The sequence below is a fragment of the Delphinapterus leucas genome, chromosome 5 (genome assembly GCF_059928025.1).
Source record: "Delphinapterus leucas isolate spDelLeu-1000000601 "Yukka" chromosome 5, BTC_Dleu_Yukka2, whole genome shotgun sequence".
NCBI lineage: Eukaryota > Metazoa > Chordata > Mammalia > Artiodactyla > Monodontidae > Delphinapterus > Delphinapterus leucas.
In genome coordinates this window covers 9,233,359-9,257,936 of record NC_143133.1, presented here as the reverse complement: position 1 = coordinate 9,257,936, position 24,578 = coordinate 9,233,359, and the positions used below count along the sequence as shown (strand labels likewise).

General features: G+C 35.2%; 1 pseudogene; it reads right to left on the bottom strand.

Annotated features, from left to right (window-relative positions):
- Positions 1–17,187: 17,187 nt before the first annotated feature.
- LOC111165891 (transcriptional enhancer factor TEF-1 pseudogene) lies at positions 17,188–18,720 on the bottom strand (annotated as a pseudogene).
- Positions 18,721–24,578: the final 5,858 nt, after the last annotated feature.

Here is a 24,578-nt window from a genome sequence, read left to right as displayed (position 1 = left end):
ATAAAAAGAAACGAAATTGAGTTATTTGTAGTGAGATGGATGGACCTAGAGTCTGTCATGCAGAGTGAAGTAAGTCAGAATGAGAAAAACAAATACCGTATGCTAAGACATACATATATAGAATCTAAAAAAAACAAAAAATGGTTATGAAGAAACTAGGGGCAGGACAGGAATAAAGACACAGATGTAGAGAATGGACTTGAGGAAACAGGGAGGGGGAAGGGTAAGGTGGGACGAAGTAAGAGAGTGGCATGGACATATATACACTACCAAATATAAAATAGATAGCTACTGGGAAGCAGCTGCATAACACAGGGAGATCGGCTCAGTGCTCTGTTACCACATAGAAGGGTGGGAAAGGGGGATGGGAGGGAGATGCAAGGGAGAGGAGATATGGGGATATATGTATGCATATAACTGATTCACTTTGTTATACAGCAGCAACTAACACAACATTTTAAAGCAATTATACTCTAATAAAGATGTAAAAAAAGATATGAAATAAGCAGGTGTAGATTTTTTTTTTTTTTTTTGCGGTACGCGGGCCTCTCACTGCTGTGGCCTCTCCCGTTGCGGAGCACAGGCTCCGGACACGCAGGCCCAGCAGCCATGGCTCACGGGCCCAGCCGCTCCGCGGCATGTGGGATCTTCCCGGACCAGGGCACGAACCCGTGTCCCCTGCATTGGCAGGCGGACTCTCAACCACTGCGCCACCAGGGAAGCCCAGGTGTAGATTTTTAATGGCAAAATTCCTTCTGAATATTTTATGCTACTAATCACCAAAAAAATTGAATTAACTGTAGACCTTTAGAAATGTATTGATCATTTCCTCTGTACAACAGAAACACTTTAAAAAGTTTTTAAAGTTCATAATAATGTGACTTTGATAATTATAAAATATTTGATACATTTGAAAAATATGTATTTATATCTGTTCCAAGATATTATCTAGTTTTATGATTATTCCATGGACAAAAAAAAAGAATTTTTAAGAAATATATTATCACTATTATCAGCATGCAGGACAAACATATTTATATTATATTTAGATTGTAAGGTTATTTGTTCATATTTTCATTAGTCTTAATTGATTTAAATTTTATAAAGATTACCTGAACATCTTACATTGCTTATGAGATAATATACAGTATTAAAATGATATTTATAGGTAAATTAAAAAGAAATAAAATTTTCTCATTTTTATATACTCTGTGATATTTTTTAAGGTACTAGAATTTTAAGATTGTCTCAATCTTAAACTGAATTTATTATTATTATGTATTTTACTATCTTTCACAGCATGCAGTCCAACTGGGACCATCTTTTCGTAGATTATAAATTCTTGCCTTAATTTGTACTTTAGTTTCTCTAATATATATCTGGATCCTACTACCTGGACCAATTAGGCTACTAAAACAAGACAACACAAAACTTATTTTGATTATTTGTTATTGTTTAACCAACTACACCAAAGCTTAGTGCTTTAAAAGAGCCACTATTGTATATTTCACGTTTTGGAGGGTCAGGAATTTGGGCAGATTTCAGCCAGGTGATTCTTCTTTTCAATGTTGCATTGTCTAGAGTCAGTGGTATTCAGCTGGCATCTGGACTGGTCTGAAAGACCCAGCTGAGCTTCACGCACATGCCTGGTGCCTTGGTGGCAAGGCTAGAAGGCTGAGCATAAGTAGGGTTCTTCGTTTCTCCATACATCTTAGGGTCTCTCTCATGATCTCCTCTGCAGAATGGCTGACTATTTACAATATATGTGGTGGTTCTTAGAGACTAATTCTGAGACTAGCATGATGCTACTTCTGCCATATTATTCAAAGTAGTCCCAGACCAGTCCAATTTCAAAAGGAGGGGAAACAGAACCACTCCTCCATGGGAAGTAGGAGAAAGAATCCTTTGTCGCTGGTATTCTTTCACAGCACCATTGCCAAAGAAAGTGATGTCTTACATTTTTAAATTTCTTGTCTTTTTGCTATGTATTGCAACATTTGGCTTGGGAAAATAATGAATATTTAACATAGTTTTTGTTATATATCATTTAACAATAAAACTATACATATAGATCTGAAAGTGAGGCTCTGCACACTATAAAGTATATGAAACAATTTTATGAAGATGTTGATCATTAATCAGATTGCTTTTAATAATTGTAAAATAATAGTTCCTAATTTAAAAAAAAACAGGCAACATTTTAAGTGCTTTCTATTCTTTTCTTGTTATTTAATTCTCCAATAATTTCCCAAGAATGCACTATTATAATTCTTGTTTTATAGATTAAGAAACCGAGGCACAGAAATATTGAGACAATTTCTTAAAATTACAGAGCTAGTAAATTGTATACCTGGGATTCAAATCTCATCAATCTGGCCTTAGAATTTATATTGCCTTTCTACTTATCCTTTCAAGATATAATGATTCCAAAATATTTCCACAGAAAGATTTATAAAATCTGGCAAATATAAAGAAATTACCAGGATTTTAGTATCTCCTAAGTGGCTAGTGACACAGTAACAATATCAGCAATTTATTCTCAGTGTCACTCCCTTTATAGATTATTTTGGGATTATTATGTTTTTACAAACACCCAGACAGGAGTAGGCCTCTGAGACTTTATGAATTAATCAGTTGAATGGCTGTTTAGAATTAAAATAATTCATAGTAAGTTAGGAATTATTATTTCTCTGAGCTCTATAGATTGTGAATTTATGCTGATATCCATGACACTTCTCTTTGAGTTGTTATATGTAAACAATCCTAGCTGTATGTATGTTAAACATGATTATCTTCAAGTGATAAAATATTTTTTACTTATATTTTTATTACTTATAATTTTACTTACATTGTTCATTAAGTGCAATTTTACTAGTACTATATTAGCACAACAGAAATATATTTTCAAACTGTCTTCTAAGTGTATACTTTAATTATAAAGTCCTTCAGAAGGTAATTTCTCATTGATACTTTGTAGAAATATGTGACCTAAGTGGAAATATCATTATTTAGAGAAAGTTAATTTCCTTGTGTATTTTATAATTTGAGAACATATAAAAATGATCTTTAAAATTCTCAGAGATGATATTTAATCTCTTTTAGAAATTAAAAAGTGTTTCTGGTTAGATATAAACATCTGGGATCCAAAGACACGCAATAAACTTGAAGTCATTCTCTAATGTTCTTTTTTTTTTTTTTTTTCGGTACGCGCAGGCTCAGCGGCCATGGCTCACGGGCCCAGCCGCCCTACGGCATGTGGGATCTTCCCGTACCGGGGCACAAACCCATGTCCCCTGCATCGGCAGGCAGACTCTCAACCACTGAGCCTCCAGGGAAGCCCCTAATATTCTTATTTCTTACAAAGCTGTTTTGTCATTTGGAGGATAATCTGAGCAGAAAAGAAAACCATAGGAATTCAATGAAGTCATTGATTAGTATTCATCCAAGTCATTACAGAAGTAGTTCTAGACCTTCTGAATGTGAATTCCTATATATATATATGAGATACCTATTCTGAAATAACTCAGATATCTAGTTTGTTGTAGAGGAATCATGCTTATTGCAGAAAATCTTAAGTAGGACTCTTCTGACTTGTGTCAAGGAAAAAAGGAATACATTAAGGAGCCTTCTCTAAATATTCACAGAACACACTAGCTTGATAAAATCCTTATAAGACATGTTGTTTAGCAACCTTTTAAAAGTTGTTTAATCTAACATCTCCCAAACTCATTTCCTAAAAATTACATTTAAAGCAAAATCTCCTGATGCCCTGATTATTAACAAACACTTTAGGAAATATTACCTTAAAATATAATTTCTGTAAGTATTTCAGGACCTTCTTGTGTATTTGGGAATAGCACTGCTATATTTTTAGTGGGGTTATTTACCTTTTTCTAAATGTATAGCTAGTTGCTTGGTTAAAAATACAAGTCAAATGGTAATCCAAATAAAATCCAAAGGAAACAGATGAAATAATACATACAATATCGTTTTGATATATTGAATATGAATAATATTGAATACTGATTGAATGATATAATTTAATTTACCTAATATATCCAAAATATGAGTTAAATGTGAAATCTATATAAAGTGATATTAATGAAATACCTACAATTGTGTTTCTCACATGAGGTCTTAGAAATCTGGTGTGTATCTTTACACCCACAGAATATCAATAAGGAATACTCACATTTCAAGGTTTTGATAGCCACTTTTGGCTAGTGACTACAAAATTGGGCAGCCTAGCGCTGATTCATGAAACTATTTTATTTACACACTTTTAAATTTTAATTTCACAACTTCTTACACAGTCACACTTATTTGTTTCAATAAGTAGAAAGTTGGTGACTTCAGAAGTCTGTCTAGAATTTGATATACATTTTAAATTTTTAATTAAATTTATTGTGATATAATTATATCTACAAAAATGCACCATGCAAAGAGTCAGAAACATTGACAATCTGTCCCTAGTGATAGATGTTTATAGCTATAACCAGCAGAGGCAACTCCCTTCCCCTTTACCCCCTATAAAGGAAATGAAAAATATTTCTGTAGTTGCTATAAAATTATTCACTTAAAGGAACAAGAAAGTTTGAATACAATACTATTCTCAAAGTCCTGATGGGTGAAACAGTGCAATGAATGGAACTTCTGGTGTTTATAGTAATAAAATCCCTTGGAGAGTGTCCAAAATCCATTTGCCTAATACTGAATTGTGTGTTCCTAATGCTGTGATAGTGGCATTTCAGTCTATTCCGGAAGAACAGATGCCCACTGTTTTGGTTTTGCAGATTTTCACAGGAGATTGGCTATGTCTACTCACTAAATGGCAGAACAATTTAGAAAATACCTCTGGCCGTAACTTCATTTACATTGATTAAGAGTGCAACCTTTGTAGTAACATAATCAGAACTATGTATAATCCAGCCTTTCTAAATTGCACTGCCAGCTGATGAAGAATCTGAATTAATGTGACTAAAAGCCAAAACCAGAATTATTTTTATAATTTTATAACAACTGTGCGTGCCAACAAAATTTCATTTTTATTAATTTTGATACATATTGAGAAATAGATGTTAAAACTTAAGGCATGTAAAGTGCCCCATTTCTTTTTAAATCTCTGTCATGATTTTTTTCAAAATGTCAGTGTTTAAAATGTTTTTATACTACAATAGTATTATTTTCTGATTTAAATACAAAAAGACCATATAAAGTTAATTTTTATGTACCCATCAGTGATAGATACAATAGATATGTATAAAGGTTCTGCTAGTAATTTGAGATTCTGATTCTAATCCAAAAGGGCATAGATCTGTTGGAAGGAGCAGCAGCCCATGGTGACATTTAATTTATTGCTCAAAGAAGTTGATAAACAGTGCAAAACTGATAATTACAAATTCAATTCCATTCAATTTCAATTGTTTTCCTGATGCTGCTTATCAAGCCTATAATTATTTTCTTTTTGATTTCCTAGATAATTCACCATATGAGATTTTCTCTCTTCCCTCTTCAGTGCCCTAAGCTGGGAATCACTCCCCCTTCTATGTAGTTTAAAATAGTAGAAAGATTATACAATTTGGTTTCAGGAAATCAGGGTTTCAGTTAAGATTTTTCATTTATTAGCTGTACTGTTTTGTTTAAGTCATAGCACTGTGTCTCTCTGTTCTCATTTATAAGTAAAAATAGTCCCTAACTCATAGCAACAATGTGAAAAGAGAATGTGAGCATGCACATTGAAATTTCACGGGTTGCCTGTTGTGAATAAATCATTGTTTAAGACGGTGGTTCTCAGTTTGGTCCTGGAAAAAGCAGCATCAGAATAATGGAGAACTTGTTAGAAATGCAAAGCAATTAAACCCCATTCCAGACCTACTAAACCAGAACCTCTAGGGGTAGAGCCTAGTGATCTATTTTAACAAACCCTGCAGGTGATTTTGGTGCTTATTAAAGTTTGAGAACCAGCAGTATAAAAGAATCCTACTTGTCTTTCAACTCGGCATCAGAGTCTTGCCTGATATAGTCTTCTGACATCCCCTTGTAATTTGTGTTTAATGATTTGTCAAGGTGTCACTGATAATGACATTCGACTTTCACACATGGCTTTATGACATGAATTATTCAATATTTAATATGTAATGAAAATCTCTAAGTAGAAGTTAAATATAATTACATAAAACACAATATAACTCATGTAGGTATCTATTTGGATATTAGTTTTAAATTTCACCTACCTATGGAATTGGCAAAGACATCATATATCACATCATGTTAGAATCTAGGAAATACCATTGCTTTACTCCAATTTGTATTTTTCTTCTTACATTGTTCAAATTCTGGTGATTTCTTTCCTCCTCTCCTCTCCCCCCTCTTCCCCCTTCCTTCCTTCCTTCCTTCCTTCCTCCCTCCCTCCCTTCTTTCCTCACCCCCCTTCCTTCCTTCTTTCCTTTCTTTTCTTTTCTTCTTTTCTTCCTTCCTTCCTTTCTTTCTTTCCTCCCTCCCTCCCTCCCTTCCTTCCTTCCTTCCTTTTTTTCTTCTTTCATAAATGCCATTATAACATCTTCTGCCATGTTTGCTTTCTTTAAATAGTGCTGTTGGTACTATTGCAACTGCATAGAATGGTTTCATGCATTTGTTTTTAGTTCAGTTTAGATAAACAATTTCTTTTAGAGTAGCAAAGAAGATGAATAGAAGACAAAGAGAAGTATAGAGGAGAAGAGCAGAGAAAACAAGCAATAAAGGTGTTATTTAAGAAAACCTGTTGATTTTTGTGCATCTGTGTGTTTAGTTACAATGTAGAATATTTTCTTACTCGGGGTTGAAGGAAAAAAAACTGCCATGTATAATGCCTGCCTTCAATACATTTTTTTTTCCTCTTTTTCTCTATCAATTCTAATACTTCTGTGTTCTGTCTTCTGCCAACACTGCTTTAATGGCTTTGTGTTTTATGCTTCATTCCTTTGGGCAAAAAGAATAAATCCAAATTGTTTACAAGCTACAAAATGGACTTCCTATAAGAAAGAAATATATCTCTATTAAGCATCTCTGGCTACAGTTGTTCAAGGTTTTACTACTTAGCCATTCCTAGCCCACTGCTTGGTGATTTGCAAAAACATTCTTATACTATAAAAAGTATATATATTTTTGCAGTTATGATTATTTTATTTCCTATTTTAAGAGTCTTGTTGATAATAACATAATGATTTATTATAAGCATAATGTGATTTATGAAATTACTTATGTGACAGGCAAAAGCTCTACATGCTTTAATTCATTTAATATTAATTATAACTTTATATAAGTACTATTATTATCCCCATTTTAGAGATGAGTAAACTGAAAAAAAGGGAGTTTAAAGATGAACATATACACACTACTATATTTAAAATGGATAACCAACAAGGACCTACTGTATAGCACAGGGAACTCTGCTCAGTATTATGTAACAACTGAAATCGGAAAAGAATTTGAAAAAGAACAGATATATGTATATGTATAACTGAATCACTTTGCTCTACAACTGAAACTAATACAACATTGTAAATCAACTATAGTCCAATATAAAATAAAAGCAATAGATGGCCACTAATAAAAAAAAGTAATAATAAATAAATAAATAACCTCTTCAAGATCACATACTAGAAGTCGTAAAGCAGGGATTTAAATGATGGTGATCTTGTTACAAAGTGCTTGGTATTAGCGGTTTCAAGGTAACACCAAAGACAAGACTTAGGAGTAAAGTCTTAAACAATTCCACTTCAATCATCTCAATCTGTTTTTATTTTCTTTTTAGCAGGGCTAGGGGAAAGTGTCAGCATTAGCTGAGTTTTACACAATTTTGAATTTTAATTTTTGAACATTTGAGAGAGGTAGGAATGGGAGACTCATCTCTTCAATTGTCAAGCTACTATTTTTGAAGAAGAAATAGCCACTTTGCATGAAAAACCTCAGGAAAAGATGAAGAAGGAGGTGACTTCCTTCTCTTTTACCCCTCACTCCCCAGCCCCCAAGTATTTCTGATACTGATGACTCCATGTTGGAAAAGCTTCTTAACTCAGAGGTGCCTGCTCTGACACAGATGCAGAGAGAATGTCCAATTATATTTATTTTGATTGAGGATATAATTGATCTACTTTTTCCCTTTAAAATAGTCATGGCCTTCCTTGGGAAATTTTATTTTGCATGATCTTCATTTTTTTTTTTTTCCACTTAGTTTGCCTTTGAATTCTTATCACATTTTATCTTTTTTTTTTCATTCTTCTAGTTTATGATTTTATGTCTTTGGTTTCTTTGGTTCTCTCTTGTTTTATGTTTCTTTAATTATTCATATTTATTTTAAAAATCTGATATTTTCCAAGCAGGAATGAAGTTAAGTTCAAAGAGGTTTTTGCCTTGGGACACAATATTTAAGAGGACAGGAAAACTCAGTAATCAAAATATGTAATATTTTCATACAATATCTTTTAAAAAATCACCAGCAATCTGTGGCTCGTGGGCTGGTCATCTCTTTGTAAATAAAGTTTTATTGGAACAAGCACTGGGATTAGATGAGATGAGTGAGGCACAGTTATGCAAGTGCAGGGTCAAATTCTGTCTTTATTTAAATTTTTGCTATTTTTTTATTATGGGTTTTGAATTACTTTTATTTTTTTAAATACTGCATTAAACATTATTTACATTGATTATGTACTTACTTTGTGCCCCCTTGAATTTTCCACCCTGAGGCAACTGTCTCCCTCACATTACCCTAGTCCCAACCTGAGAATATAAGGTTTTTAACTGCTGTTGTTTTAAGTAATCCTTGGAGCCCACTTTCATACTCTAGTTATTGTTTTCTCCATGAGATCCACAACTAAAAATCTTTCCCCCCAAAATGATTCTTTTCATACATAACACTTATGGATTAGTAGATTTTAAGTCCTTAACATATGTCAAGCTATGTAAAGAATGGCCTACTATGCAAATTCAGAGTACAAGTTCTACAGATCTCTTATTTTTCAAATAAAACATAATAAATCTTACACATATCAAATTAGGGTGAATCCAAGTATCTAATTCTTGGTGTGCTTTTCAGATTTTCCAAAACGCTGGAGGGTTATGGAATCCATAATGGTGATCCGAATGACTTCCACACTTAAACTGGACCCAATTTGCCTAAAGAGTAAAAATCACTGATCTTTCCTCTATTGCCTTTGCTCCTTGGTGTCACGTGGTGTCCCTGTTGAACTCTAGCCCTCCACAAACAACACCCATTGCTGGTCCTCTTTGTAATAATGTCTTTCTGGTCTGAGATCTAGCACAAACTGCCATCAACCTCCACAGCAAAGTGGTCTTTACTCTTTGTAGGGCAAACACAATTAAGTTTCTTTGTGTTAGCCTATTCTCAGTCTTTACTCTTAGAAATCAAGCTATGCACTAGGTCTTCGGGCATCAACCTCATGCCAGGAAGATGGTAGCTATCCTCCAAAGAAACTATACTCCTTGTCTTGAGATCTGTTCAGCAGCCTAGACTCCCACTGCCTTCAGGTAACTTGGCATCAGGATTCTTGTTGCACTTTTATGCTCAGAGCCAACCCCCCACCAATACATGTCTCCTAACTTTGATTCCAGTGATCTGGTGGAGAATGCTGTTTGTTTCCCTCCAGGAAAGTACTTAGATATTTATGTATATTGGATCCCCTTCTTCTCTTATAATTTATTTTCTATTTTAGCAATGCCAGGTAGTATAGAATCAAAAAGGAAAAGAAATTCTAGGATAGTAGTTTTCCATAAAGATTTACAGAACCAAGAAGGCGAATCTCTCCAAAGGGAATGGATGAAAAGTAATTAATTAAAGTTGTTCCCTGTAGTTGAGGAATACTTTTTTTTCTTCCATTGTTTACCTACCTCAAACCATAGAAAAAAGGAACTCAGTATATCTTTCCTCTAGGACATTCTATTTCCCGAGGTTGGAAGCACATTTCAGCTAACACAGGGACTGATATTGAGCCATATCCTCTGGAGGGTGTCAGTTTCCTGTTGCTTTGCTCTTTCCTCCACACAGACACAGTTGGCTCTGATTACTGGCTTTTTCTTTTTTATCAGTCTTCAAGTATTTGTCATCTCCTGCCTGTCTCTACCCTTCTTCCACCCACTGCTAATCTTTCTTTCTCTGCCCAGACTGTAGAGGATCTTTAGTTTAGCATCCACGAGGTTAGATTTGTAGACCACTGGCTGGGATCAAAACCAATTTGGGGAGAGAATTGGAGGCTTAGGCTTTATATGTAAGGAACAGTTGCATTTACGATTTCATAAGATATACACTTGGCCATTTAATATTTTGAATGCCATTTATTTAATTTTCTATTTTTAAACTGTCTCTATTGGTTAAATCCCAAGAAGCAGCAAGGCGAGGGGGTTTTTTGTCTTATAACTTTCAAAATACTATTATATATGATCACATATATAATTCTCATAACATTTCTATGGATTAGGTGATCAGTTGTTTCTTAGGTGAGTAATTAGAGATCTTAATAACATTTATAAAATTGCATGGATTGGTAGTGCTAGGATTTGAATCTAGGTTTCTTGGGTCCACCTATTAATCCCTGTGTGGGAACACATTAGCCTTTCAGAAGCTCCTGCAAGGCCCTTTGACACTTTGGCATCACTTCACCATTTCATTACTCCATATAGCATTTCACTTCCAAGACAGGCTTTAAGTTTTGTCAAATAAAAAGTGGGTGAGGACTTTAGGATTGAGGACTAAGGCTTGTTCCCTTTTCCTCTTTTACTGTCTCTCAAGAGCAAGAATCAGATGAAAATCAGGGTCTATGTTACAAGAACCATTGTGTACAATTACATAAATATCCTCCAAATGCAATAAGAAAGGGGCCAATTTTCTGAAATGGTTCATTTACGAACGGTGTAGTAATAACGGTGTAGTAATACCAGTAATGTTAAATACAAAGGACAAAAGCATGGAATATACAAAAGGAATCAGAAAAATCATTCACTTTTAAGTTAAAGAAGTCCTTTAAGCAATTATTTTGCCTGAATTTTAATTATTTTGCCTGAATTTTAATTATTTTGTATGTCAAATTTCGATGTCGGGTAGAAGCAGCCAACAACTAACACGTCAGAAAGTTATGCCAATATTCCCTTACAACTGTCAAACTAAGGATATTTCCCTGAGGAATAATTAAAAATGACACACAGTCTAGTACAAGCAAGGTGAAGTTTAGCCAGTGACTGGAGCAAACTATAGGTTTCAGTGTGACAAAACTTGTGTGAAGATATTTCTAACATTACTATACAATGTCTTGAGTTTGATTCGATATTCCTTCACAGGTATGAGAACATATAATTGGTCTAAATGTAAAAAGAATACAAAGGAAGGGGTTAAATTCGAACTTTTTCTGGTTACTGTCTTGCTTTGTGGATTATATCAATACCGTTTCAATGCAGGATAAAGGACGTCCCTCCTAGTGTGGGTTCTTCTTTTTAACTCCCTACAAACATAAGAAAAAATGGCAACAAACATAAAACTACCTCAAAAAAGTGACAAAAGAGTGTGATCCATTAATTTGTAAATGCCTTCTAAAGCTTTCCTTAATAAATTAGACATGTCAAGGTAAGTAAGCCACTGGCACAAAAGATTACCATGTGTCTTATAGCCCAGTCACTAATTAGGACTGAATTTTGCCTTTCCATTTGAAAAAATTACATTACTCCCTTTTTCCTTCATTTCTGAAAACAATTTGCTAACCGCTGTCATCAGGAAGTTTGTTTTTCTTTTCGTGAATCTTACACGAATAGTGGTTTGTGCTGGTTTCCCAAGGTCTACAAATATTTTGGTCCTGCTGCAGTTTTGGCATATGACCCCACAATCAGCATCAAACTAAGCCAAATATATGTACATGGAAAGGCAATACAATTTTTTCACTTATTTTTCTTTGCCATTCTGAAAATAGTGTTGCCCCTCAAAAGAAAGAATTATTGGTTTGTTTTATAACTTTAGTGAAGAATATAATTTTTGCAACTACTTTTTAGTCTTTTATCTGCTATCTAGGCAGTGATAATATAATTCAGGAAATATGGACCCCAGATATAAATATTCTATGATAAAGAAATATTTTAATAAAGTCAATTAATTTGGAATGTTCTTATTGGCAGAGAATTTTATCTTTTAAAACCTGGGGTTTAGTCTCAACTAACCATTTAATTCATGGACCAAAGCCAGCCTGACACTTGTTTTGTATAGCCAATGATCTAAAAAGGATTTTTATATTTTTAAGTGTTTGAAGAAAAATTTAAAAACAATACTTAGTGTCACATTAAAATTACACAAAATTTAAATTAGTGTCCATACATAAAGTATTGTTAAACACTGGTGTACATAATGTCTGTTGCTGGTTTTGCATTACAACAGCACAGCTGAGTAGCTGAAACAGAGACCCTATGACTCACAAAGCCTAAAATATTATGTCTCTTTACAGAAAAAGTTTTCAGACCCCTGTTCTAGATGAACTGAGGGAAGTGATTAACCCTGCCAGGGAGTCTGCTTCATATATTAAATGGAGACAGAACCCCTCCTCTAATTGAAGAAGGTGGTACTATAAAATGGTATCCCGAGTTAGGTGGGGGTTCTTGGATTCATGAAGCTAGAAATGGCTAACATGTACTTACCCAATCAATATTTCATTTTATACATGAATGATTAGATAAATTACCTAAGTTTACACAGCTTAGGATAGTAGTTGTGAAATATGAAACCAGATCATATTACTAATAGATGCCAGTTTTATATGCTTAACAATTATTGGTCCTTGCATCAAAATTTTATACACATTTTTGTACTTAATCTTCACAACCTTGCATCGTAGGTATTATTATCAACATTTTATAGCTTAACTGAGCCTTGCAGAAGTTAAGTAACTACTTCATTGTTTAAAATTAGTAAGAGGTAGAGACATTATTCTAACTTGGGTGTCTCTGACTCCTAGGATTTTACATTTAATTATAAACTGATGCCTTCCTTTGACAGAAATCTTTATCTACTTTTACTAAAGTTATAAGAAAGTGCACATATTGTGAAAGAAATGAGTATGGTCCTTAATGATAATATTAGGGAACTCTGACTTGGAACGCCCTTTGCATGGAGGAAACTAATGTTAATTCCCAAGGGGAAAATGCTTCAGTTCTACATGTAGTGGCATTACTTGTGCATTTGTTAGGTGAATAGTTCTGAAACAATATTGAACAGTAACATAAAGCAGGTGGAAATAGGCATGTTCTACCCAATTTCAAGGTATGTTTCAAGAGCATGTGTTTTGTATTTCAGTTTAAAGAGCAAATTGTTATGATTATCTTACATGATTTTGATGGTTTTTTTATAAAAAAATATTTTCATATATATTTTACTGTACTTTCAAATCAGATAGTTGGACATTTTTATTCTTCATTTGCAAATGAGAAAGTGGGAGAGAAAAGTAAATTAATTCCCAGAGAGTAATGAGCAGAGGTAGAGCCAAATATCATGGCCCCAAGTATTAGTTCTGGGCCTGTTAGTGTATTCCTGGCAGAAAGCTACTGGTAACACCACCATACTTTTGTCAGTGGCCAAGAATAAAGAGAACTGTCTGGGTTTGAGGGACAGAGAGGCAAAAGGAATTTTTTTTCCTTTCTCATATTAGTAAATAAACCTCACTAACTTTTTTAAAGATGTGAAGCATAGAATAAAACTGGCTGTTATTTAGTTCAAATTTACTATATTGTTTATATTTTTAAATTTTGCTTTGGTTTATGGTTGAAGTTTTTTGTTTGTTTGTTTTTGCGGTACGCGGGCCTCTCACTGCTGTGGCCTCTCCCGTTGCAGAGCACAGGCTCCGGATGCGCAGGCTCAGCGGCCATGGCTCACGGGTCTAGCCGCTCCGCGGCATGTGGGATCTTCCCAGACCAGGGCACGAACGCGTGTCCCCTGCATCGGCAGGCAGACTCTCAACCACTGCACCACCAGGGAAGCCCATATGGTTGAAGTTTTCTATTTAATTCAGTATTTAGTGAGTAATTCTACTGTTTATAATTTATTGACTTTTCTTCTTCTGAAAAACAGAGGGAGGAGATTAAATCAAAGTTGACAGACCTATTTTTCCTCCATTAATTGAATAGTATGACTTATTCAAATATGAAGACAGTAAACATTTTTATGAGTATTTACTTTTCATGCCATTCATGAGACATTCCTATTAAAGTATGAACATTTTCAAATGCAAAGCAAATATGTCTTTGATTGGCTGAGTGAATTCTATAGGGAGAATTCCATAGAACAGGCCATTTCATTTTGTGTTGTTAGGATAATCTGATGAACACCATTGTTCCCTTTATTCAAGAACTAGCGGGCTTTGCCCAGAACAAAGATGCTATGACTGCAGCTACAATTTTATTTTTCAGATTATAGATTGTAACCATCCTATTACACTAATATGTTATATTCAAATAGATTTCATTGCATATTACTGTCTATCAAGAATAGAGAAAAAGTATTTCCCTGAATGAATCCAAATTATGCTGAAATCACACAAATGTGGAATTAGCTACCAATGTATTCCATAAAGTAACTGGAGATTGTAGCCTATTCTGTATTGAAACAAGAACCTTAAGGTTAGGATTTAGCATTTTAGAAGTTTTATCCATGAGAGTGCCTATTACATTTTTAACCTTATTCCTCACATAGGTGCTAAATTATCTACTAAGGAATCTAGCATAAGGAAATTACAAAATGATTTTTCTTTTTAAATTTTTTGTCTTTTCCTACCTTCCTATTTTTGTTCAAAATATTAGAATAAACAGAATTAGTAATATCATTCTACAATCATGCAATCACTATGTCGGAGAGTTAAAAAATACTGGATCCATGTTTAACTATTATAAAGACATACAGTCCAGAAGAGAACTGGATTCAGAGAAGAAAAATTTTATTCTAGTGGAATGATCTTGGAAATATTGGAATTTTTTTCCTCAAAAGAATGTTCTGCTGAGTAAAATCCACATTTCATGTTTCAAATGAAAGCAATAACAATAAAAAATAAATTTATCAGGGTATAAGCATATTGAGGTCTCTGAAAGTCAGGGGTATTCATCAAAAGAGACCGTAACTGGCAGTTACGATTTGTGCAAGTGGCATGTATTTATACAATTTTCGTATATTTTCTCTCTGAAGTAGGAAGCGAGGTGACCTCTTGAGAGGGAATGGGGAAGAGCAGGACTAGCGGGTTTAGGAGAGGAGAAAAGGTTTAAAATAATTAGTGCAATATACACACCCTCTGCACACAGTGAACGCTGTCCAACTGACTTGAAACTATAGATAGATTTGCAGAGCCTAAGACTGTTTGTGATCCTGCCATTTCAACTGAACTCTTGAATCAGTTTGGTCAAGCACCATGCTAATAAGGTCAAAAAGCCAGTCAAACTGGTTGTCTCACTTGAATGATTGTGTGACTAAAGTGATTAGTGGAAACAGCCTTAAACTCACATTCACCCCCAAACCTTGTCTTCTGAAAAACTGTCCTGTTTCTGTTTCTGTATAGTCTTGCTGTCTACATTAATGTTCCTCAACATTTTAGAGCACATACTTTCTGTAGAAAGCATATTCAAGTCTATGCCCTCTTTTAAAGTCTCTCAAATTCAAAACAATTTATTTAAAATCCCAAAAGACAAAAGGACTTTCAACTGGTTCTTCAAAATAAAGATACATTCCTTTATCTTTATGCATTAATGCCTATTTTATAGGAAACTGTAAGTTGAGCACAGGCTTTGAAACTTCACTTCTCCTGTTATCTCCATAAGCCCATTAGGGAAGTTGTGTGCTAGTAAACATCTTTTAATAATAAAAACCTTCCTATTTTCTAACATCTAATTCTTGTTAACTGTACATTGATACTTAACTTTATATACTGAACTCACTGGGTATTAATTCTATATTTACCAAACACCATCCACCACAGTTATCACTAGTGCAGACACAGTGGAAAGTAGGTTATGGCATTTATCAAATTGAGTCAGTAAAGTCTCATTTGTGGCTTCCCACTGTTTATACATTAAAATCAATCTTTGTATAAAGATGATGGGACAAATCAAATCCAGACCTACACTGTAATTTGTTGTTTTGGGATATTTTTGTAGGGCAAAAAGGATCTACTTGAAATTCTTTTTTAGTAAAACTATTAACCAGTTGAAAGGACCAAAAGTATTAACTAATTGAAAAGACTCAATATAATCACACATGAAAAAATATCATACAATGAGCATCTTTCAGTGATCCCTTAGCAACTTTACAGAAAAAAAATTGAAATTTGATAGTGTCCATATAAGGAGACTAAATTTCAGCATCTTATGTTCCCTCCTATGAATCATGTGCATGTCCTAGGTGGGCTCCCACTCCCTTTTGCCCCATCTAAGAAATTTACCTGATGCTAAGTGTCCTTGAGGATTTTTTTTTTTTTACAATACAATTTTATATTTTTAAAATATACTATATATGTTAAGGATAAGGGGTGAAGTTTTCTTCCTCTGTAATAGCTGTTTCAAGAGTTTAATGGATTAGGAGATTAGTTTTAACCTTGAGGAAAAAAGTACAAATTTGTCTCATTAGGATATTTCTACCAAGCATTTTTTAAGGCTATATTTTAATGTTGGTTTCAAAAAGAAGGAAAAGTTTCATTTAAAAAATAATTTAGTGAATTACATTCTTTCATAACTTCCACCCTAATTTGTTACAAAGATAAGTCTAAAGATTCTTAGTTTTGTGTACTAATTTACATTTATATTTAAAGATTAATTTTACTTGTATCTTAAAACAAGATTTTTATGTTGAAAAAAAAACACTTAATACATTTGTATAAAGGCAGTAAATGTCCAATGGTAAATGCTCTGTCAATTTTTTTTTCTACCACAACGAGAAACAGGTCTCTGCAAACAGAGACTTGGGTTCTTAAGGTTCAACTTTCTGAGGAACTGTGGGCTGTGGATCTGAATAACACACAGAAACAACTTGATTTCTCTTTTTACAACAGTACCAGAACTTCACAGCTACAATGAGTATGAACACATGAAAAAATGACTTCGCTCAAACAGGATTTAGAAAAGTTGGGGTGACCTCAGGGCCAGGGCAGCATCCCTGCGTGGTGAGGTTTACAGTCAGTCGTTCAATCATGGAGAGAGTGTGTGTGTATATACAGATATCTGTATATATAAATAACCATGGCTAGTCATTTACAAGCCTGTAAATGTGATGCTGTGCTCCATGTTCACTCTTTGAAACTTCAAATACACAGGCCATGCACAGGAGAGTTTCTTGTGTATCCCTGTTTTTTACCACCAATAAAACTGTGAAGTTTTTCAAAACACTGTTCATCATATATTTCTCTGGTAAGTGTTTGAGCTTGTGGATGAAACTGCTCATATATTCACACATCAGGGACCGATTTATTTGGTATACAAATCGGCCATTCTCAAACCTTGCATATTCTGTCTCTACATTTTTCTACTACTTGCTTCCCAAAGAAGCAAACTTTGGTGGAACAGGTGACTGTCATATTCTCAGAACTCTCATACTGACTGGTCACGCCGTAAAAAGCCCCGGCATCATCTTGAATACTGCAGTTTAAATCAGCCCAGAATTTTACGAGGAAGAAGGCATTTTGAAGGCCCTTTCCAAACAGTTCCTTTAAGACACCTTTCTTTTCAGGAAATTTGTCATAAATCTGACGAACGTCCACTGATTAGAGCAATGGGTCACTGTAAGAATGGTTGGCATGCCCAATGTGCACGAATAGGTGTTTGTTGTACGAGTCTGGGTCTCGCTGCTGTTTGAGGAAAGCTGAGAACTCCACCAGGTGGAGTTTGGTTGTGCCAATGGAGCGGCCCTGCTAGGCTGGGACCGAGGGACCTGGGGCTGACGCAGGCTCAAACCCCGGAATGGGGGCTGTGACCGCTGGCTGGATGGGGTAGGCCTGCTGCACGAAGGGCTTGACGTCTTGCGAGGATCCAGGCTGTCCTGTTTGCATCATTCCCGGCCAGAACCCCGACGCCCCTGGGAAGGGGGGGCGTGGAATCCCTGGCAGCCCCAGCTTGCTGTGAATGGCAGTGGCTGATACGATCTGGGCTGAGGGCATGGCGGCCATGTGCTGCAGAGCCTTACCCTTTGCAGTCTGATCCTTTAGCTTGTTATGAAAATCACAAGATTTCCTTCTGGCAAGAACCTGAATGTGACTAGAATGTGACACTTTAATGGCGGCTTGAATTTCTCGAACTTTCTTTCTTGCTAAGAACTGTATATGACTAGACACCTGTTTTCTGGTCCTCGTCTTCCCGGTCATGGGTCTGATGTATCTGGCTATAAATTCATTCCTACCATACGTCTTGCCTTCATCTGATAAGATGATTTTCCTCCTCCCACATGGTGGATACATAGCCAAGGCTTCCTGAAAGCACTGCTCAATGTCGGGGCTCCAGACCCCTTCTGCATCATTGTCAATGGGCTTATCTGCAGAGTCACTCATCCTTCCCATGTTTTCGGCAGGGATCTCACTGCCGCTCCAGTTGCTGGGCTCAATTTTGGCGGTTGGATTTTCCAAGCCGAAGCCTGGAGTCTTTTCAAGAAAATAAACCGAAGGGAAGTTTTCCAGGGAGAGTCTACTCCAGGGTTTGGTGGTAACAGCGACTCAGTCTCTTTTGGGCACAATGTTTCTGCTGACTCCTGAAAATTTTCCTCATGAACGTGCAATGAAGCAGCGGCGGCAGCACCAACAGTGCTGCCGCAGCGCCCGGTGAGTCCGAGGCAAACTTCGGTGCCGCTTCCTCCGCCTTCAGCTCGGAGCCCGGCTCCCATTCCCCCGGCTGGGCCGCCCGCCCCCGCCCCCGCCCCCAGCGCTGCTCCTGCTCCTGGGCCGGCTGGACGTACAGGGCTGCTGCCCGCGGCTCCGGGCAAAGGTGGACGGGGTGGGGGGTGGGGCTTCACTGCATGGCCTGTCCCCGAATGCGGCCGCCCTGAGCCCGGGCCCCTCAGCGCGGACTGGCCCGCAGGGTGGAAGCGAGTCTGCAAAGTGTTTGGTGGGCGCCCGCGGCGGCAGCTGCAGAGGCTCAGCTGGGCTCCAGCCGCCTTGAGAATTTTAATAGCAAAAAGAAAAAAAAAGAATTTGATCTTCTCCCTATTCTCATATAAGTGAAGGCAGTCAAGACGGGTGGAGTTTGGAGAGGGAATATTGTACTAAAACAGGGATCACTAAGAAGGAAATAATATTGTTATAATTTATGTCGAAGAGTGTTCTGCCTATGTTTTCCTCTAGGAGTTTTATGGTTTCTGTTCTTACATTTAGGTATGATATCATTTATATGTGGAATCTAAGAAATAAAACAAACTAGTGAATGTAACAAAAAAGAAGCAGACTCACAGATATAGAGAACAAACTAGTGGTTTGTTCTGTGAGTCTGCAGGGAGAGGGAAGCTGAGAGGGACAAGACAGAGGTAGGGGATTAAAAGGTGCAAACTACTGTGTATAAAATAAGCTGCAAGGATATACTGTACAATGAAGGGAATGTAGCCAATACTTTGTAAGAGCAATAAATATAATACAATCTTTAAAAATTGTGGATCACTGTATTGTACATCTGTAACATATAATATTGTACATAAACTATACTTTAAATTTAAAAAAAGTATACAGGATGATGTGTGTGGGTTATATGCAAATACTACAACATTCTATATAAGGGACTTGAGCATCCTTGAATTCTGGTATCTGAGCGGGCTCCTGGAACAAATCCCCAGGGATACAGAGGGACAACTGTACTTGGTCATAGTAAATCAAGGGGAAGGCATATTCACTCTATGTTAAGTACAAAATAAATAAATATCATTTAATCCTCACCAAAAAAGGGGGGGATAATAATGGGTTAAAGACCACGAGTTCAGCATATATTAAATGAATTCAAGATAACTGTGAGACAGCTAACTATAGATGTTGAGTAACCTGTTACATACAGGAGTTGGAGGTTATGAACAGTGTTTTGACTTGGAAACACAAATTTCAGAGTCCTCATAGTTATTACTATCCATGGAGGGCCACTGTCAGAAAGCTGTTACGTATAGCTTAGAATCATAGTCTCCTTTGCAACAAGCTCTGTCCCATTGAAAAATCCTGGTGTTATAACGTCCAATATGCCTAAAATATACCAACTTCTCTCTATCTCCCCATTCAAATCATTGATATTTCTCTACTAGTCTTCAGAAATAGCCCTCTATGCTTCTAATTTCTACTATTGCCTCCTTTCCTAAGCATAGCTTCATGGTCTCCAAAAGATATGTCTCCCCAAGAATGAGACCTTATAAATCACAAGTTTGATCCTGTCACCCTAAATGCTGTACTTAAAAGGCACTGTTCATTGCTCATAGAGTAGTGCCCAGGCCCTGCATGTTCTGGCCCTAGCCGATAGTCCCCACTTCATCTTGTTACTCCCTCCTTCTGTTCTCCATCAATATTGCTTTCAGTGCTTTCCTTGCACCAGTCTCCTTCCCTTGAAGGGATTTCTGTATATCTTTCCTAAATGAGTCATTCCACTACCTTCCATAAAATATGATCCAACTATTTACAATAGCCAAGACATGGAAACAACCTAAATGTCCACTGACAGATGACTGCATAAAAAAGACCTGGTGTATATACAATATAATATTAATCAGCCATAAAAAGAATGAAATAATGCCATTTGCAGCAACATGGATAGATCTAGAGATTACCATACTAAGTGAAGTAAGTCAGAAAGAGAAAGACAAACACCATATGATATCACTTATATGTGGAGTCTAAAATATGACACAAATGAACTTATCTACGAAACAGAAACAGACTCACAGACATAGAGAACAGACTTGTGGCTGCCAAGGGGGAGGTGGGCTAGGGGAGGGTATGAGTGGGAATTTGGGGTTAGCAGATGCAAACTATTATATATACAATGGATAAACAATAAGGTCCTACTGTGTAACACAGGAAATTATATTCAATATCCTGTGATAAACCAAAATGGAAAAGAATATGAAAAAATGTATATATATTTATAACTGAATCATTTTGCTATATAGCAGAAATTAACACATTGTAAATCAACTATACTTCAATAAAATTAAAAAACAGAATCCATAAAATATGGCCCAGTACAGTTTCACCAAGTCAATCATTTTGAGTTAACACACACATTCCCTAAAGTGCATTGCACAAAGGGAGAAAAAGGGAAGAGTAAATAAGAGGAAAGCATCAAATATGAATGAAAGAGTCTCAGTGTAGACACAAAATAAAACAAAATGAAACGCTTTGAGAAGATATTTCTGATAGCCTGACAAGAAATTATTGTACTCAGTTACATCTTCGGAGCACTAATTTTCTTCACTGGGGAAACAGCCATGAAATAGTCTCTGGTCCTTTATTTTTGGCTCAATTATCCAGTTTTATTTATCTTTTAGTCTTTAAATTTTGGGGTTTTTTTGTCATGCATAACATACTATTTTTCTTATTATACTTTACTTGAAAAAGATATCTATTTCATCTAATTTAAGACATTCTTTTCCAATAGAAATAAAGTGAAGGTTCCTTTCCTAATTATGTCCCTTGATCTTTAGGTAGACAAGTAAAATGATTTCTAGATTACTTTAATGAGCAAAACTAGATGTAACTGAAGAGATTAGATTTTTTAAAAAATCTGAGCTAGTTGTGTCTGCTTCATGAATTTTAGATGTCTAAATGGACAGAAGGACTCGAACCATTTATGTTTTTCCAATTTGGAAACTTTACAGCTTTCTTACCTTTTTGTTAAGTACTAAAAGCCTGTGCTTACAAGCATTATGAATAAGTTTAATTTTCAAGCTAATAGTTTCAGGTATTACGTGCTGAATATTTAAAAAACAATTCCAGTATACTAACAGATAGACTAATAATTTGCAAATGCCTGGTAGGATTCTTGGAAGTGTTTGCTCAGAAAATTTAGAATATATTTTAATTATGATAATGCTAAATTTAGAATATGTATTGATTATGATAATTGGATAGATGTTAGCTATCCAAGATAAAGCAATATTGGTTATTTACTGTTTCTCCTACATTTTCCCCTATTTTACTATGTATGTCCAAAATCCGCAAAGTAGAAGTTAGTCACTGAAAATAGAAACCACTTATAAGAACTCTAATTAACATATCACTATTTTTATGGTGTTTCTGAGTCTCCTGAGATTCTAATTATATCTATCATTTGGGTAGTACTTTGTAATTAATTGAAAAGCTTTTCAAAACTCTTCTCCAAAGCTGCTGCTCCATTTGGTACAGACCTGACAGTGATATGGGAGGAACCCACTATAATTTTGCTTAATGTTGCATCCACAGTACATTGCCTACCCACTGAAAATATTAAAAATGAACTAAATTATTTATTTTGCTTAATTAATTGCCTATCTGTGATATAGCTACCCAGGCAACCAACAATAGGACAAAAATAAAGTATCAAAGTATTATTTCTATTTATACATATCTATAGACTTATTTTGAGCAAAATTTAAAGAAACAGCTTTTCAGTTTATTGAAAGAAGAGGATGATTATAGAAATCTGATTTTCACTTTCTAAATAAACAAGTGCTGAAAACATATTTGAAAATAGCCACTGATTGCCTTTATCAATTATCTTAACCTGTGGATATGAAAATAATGGCTTCTCAGTTCCAGACTGAAGTGATTTTTAGTGCACTCTTTATACATTAAACTTTGTTGATCATTTTAAAACTCATAGTTTTATATATATCAGAAATTAGTAAGGTATATCCTTACAGAATATTTTGTGATCTCATGTGGTAATGAACTGAGTGCCTTTTTTCCAACTGCCAAGTATTCATCAGCAAAACAGGATGAGCATAGTTTATGAGGCCATTAATAAACATTTCAGAATATTTTCAAAAGCCTGAGATAGCCCTGGGCCTTTTATAAATCACCCCATAAAACACAGTCTGAGGCATCTTTAGGATATTATAACATGACAGTTGAACTTAGTCATTTAAAAAGAGAAGGCAATAAAATTTAAACTTATTTGTGATAAATAAGAATAAATAAATATACATATATTAAAATAAGGAAGAAAGGAGTTCTAATTGCTTTTCCTAATCTTGTCCACTAGATATACTCATTGTCATTTAAAATCAGGGTAAGGCATATAGATAATGTTCCATTTATACAATTGGACACATTTTTAAAATAAGCTTTGACTGTCATTTTTGTTTTCATTTTGTTTGTTTTGTTTTCAATTTAAATCCTTACTTCATTGGCATGGCTGTTCTTTTCAATTGCCCTTTACTGACACCAAAGCTTTTTTATTTTGTATTGGAAAAATCCAGTTCAGACTGGTAGTGACAAACATCCCATTAAAATCAGTAAGTCATGTGAATTATTTTTTTAAAATGCAAATTATGTAATATGAATCTTCTGCTTAAAATCCTTCAGTAGCTTTCCATTGTCCAATGCATAAACATCCTAACTGCTTAGGCTCGCCCTTAAGTATACCTGAACCTTGCCTGCTTATTCTTCCTCCTTATCCTCCAGCAACACTGCCCTCATTCAGTCCCATTTCAGAGCATTCCACATACGTTTCCCCTTCCTGCCATACTTCACCTGGAGTTCTAAGGTTGATCTGTTTTATGCCTTCTGATACCATCTCCCTCCTCCCATTTAGCCATTGCCATCATCTTAAAGGTTCAGCACCATGAAAGCAAAGATTGTGTCTCCTTTGTTCAACATAATGTAACCAGTACTTAGCACAATACCAAGAGATCAACATATATGTATTAAATGAATGAATGTACTAATGAGTAATGCTGGCAATACACCATTCAGCCTGGTGGCAGCAACAGCAACTGTATTACTATCTTCATTGTTGTCACAGGTCCACTTCTCTCTTGTCATTTGGTATAGTTCACAAAATCCCTTTGCGTATGTGCCCTATTTTGATCTTGACAATAGATTTGTGTGCTCAGCAGTGTTTTTCTTATTTTTTCAACAGTAGAGTTGAGATCTCAGGATAGTAGGAAAGGTAAAATGAAATATGACTGAAAAAAGCTAAGACCCAAGCATTCTCAGCCTAAATCAAGCCATTATTTCAGTTACCCAGCAGAAAATGAATTTATTATTCAATTTCTGTATTTGTTAAACATCTGAGACAGGGGTCTATAAACAGTGACAACCATTTTTACACTTTAATTAAATATGATAAGTATTTCATAAACTCAAAAAAATCACAGTTTTCTCTATACATTATTGGATCTATCATTTATTATGTTTTTCTAAAACTTGCCTGAGCGTCCTCTCCTTTTACTGTTGTTATTCCTTTCCCCTAGTCATTGCTGATGGCTTGCTCAATTTAATACTGATAAAAATTATTTTCAAATGATAAAAAGATACAAAAATGAAAACTTTTTATATCTGTTTAAAAACTAGGCCATGTTCATTGGTTATTAAATTGAACTGACTGCTACGATTTAGACATAGGTAAAAAAATATTTCAACATATAG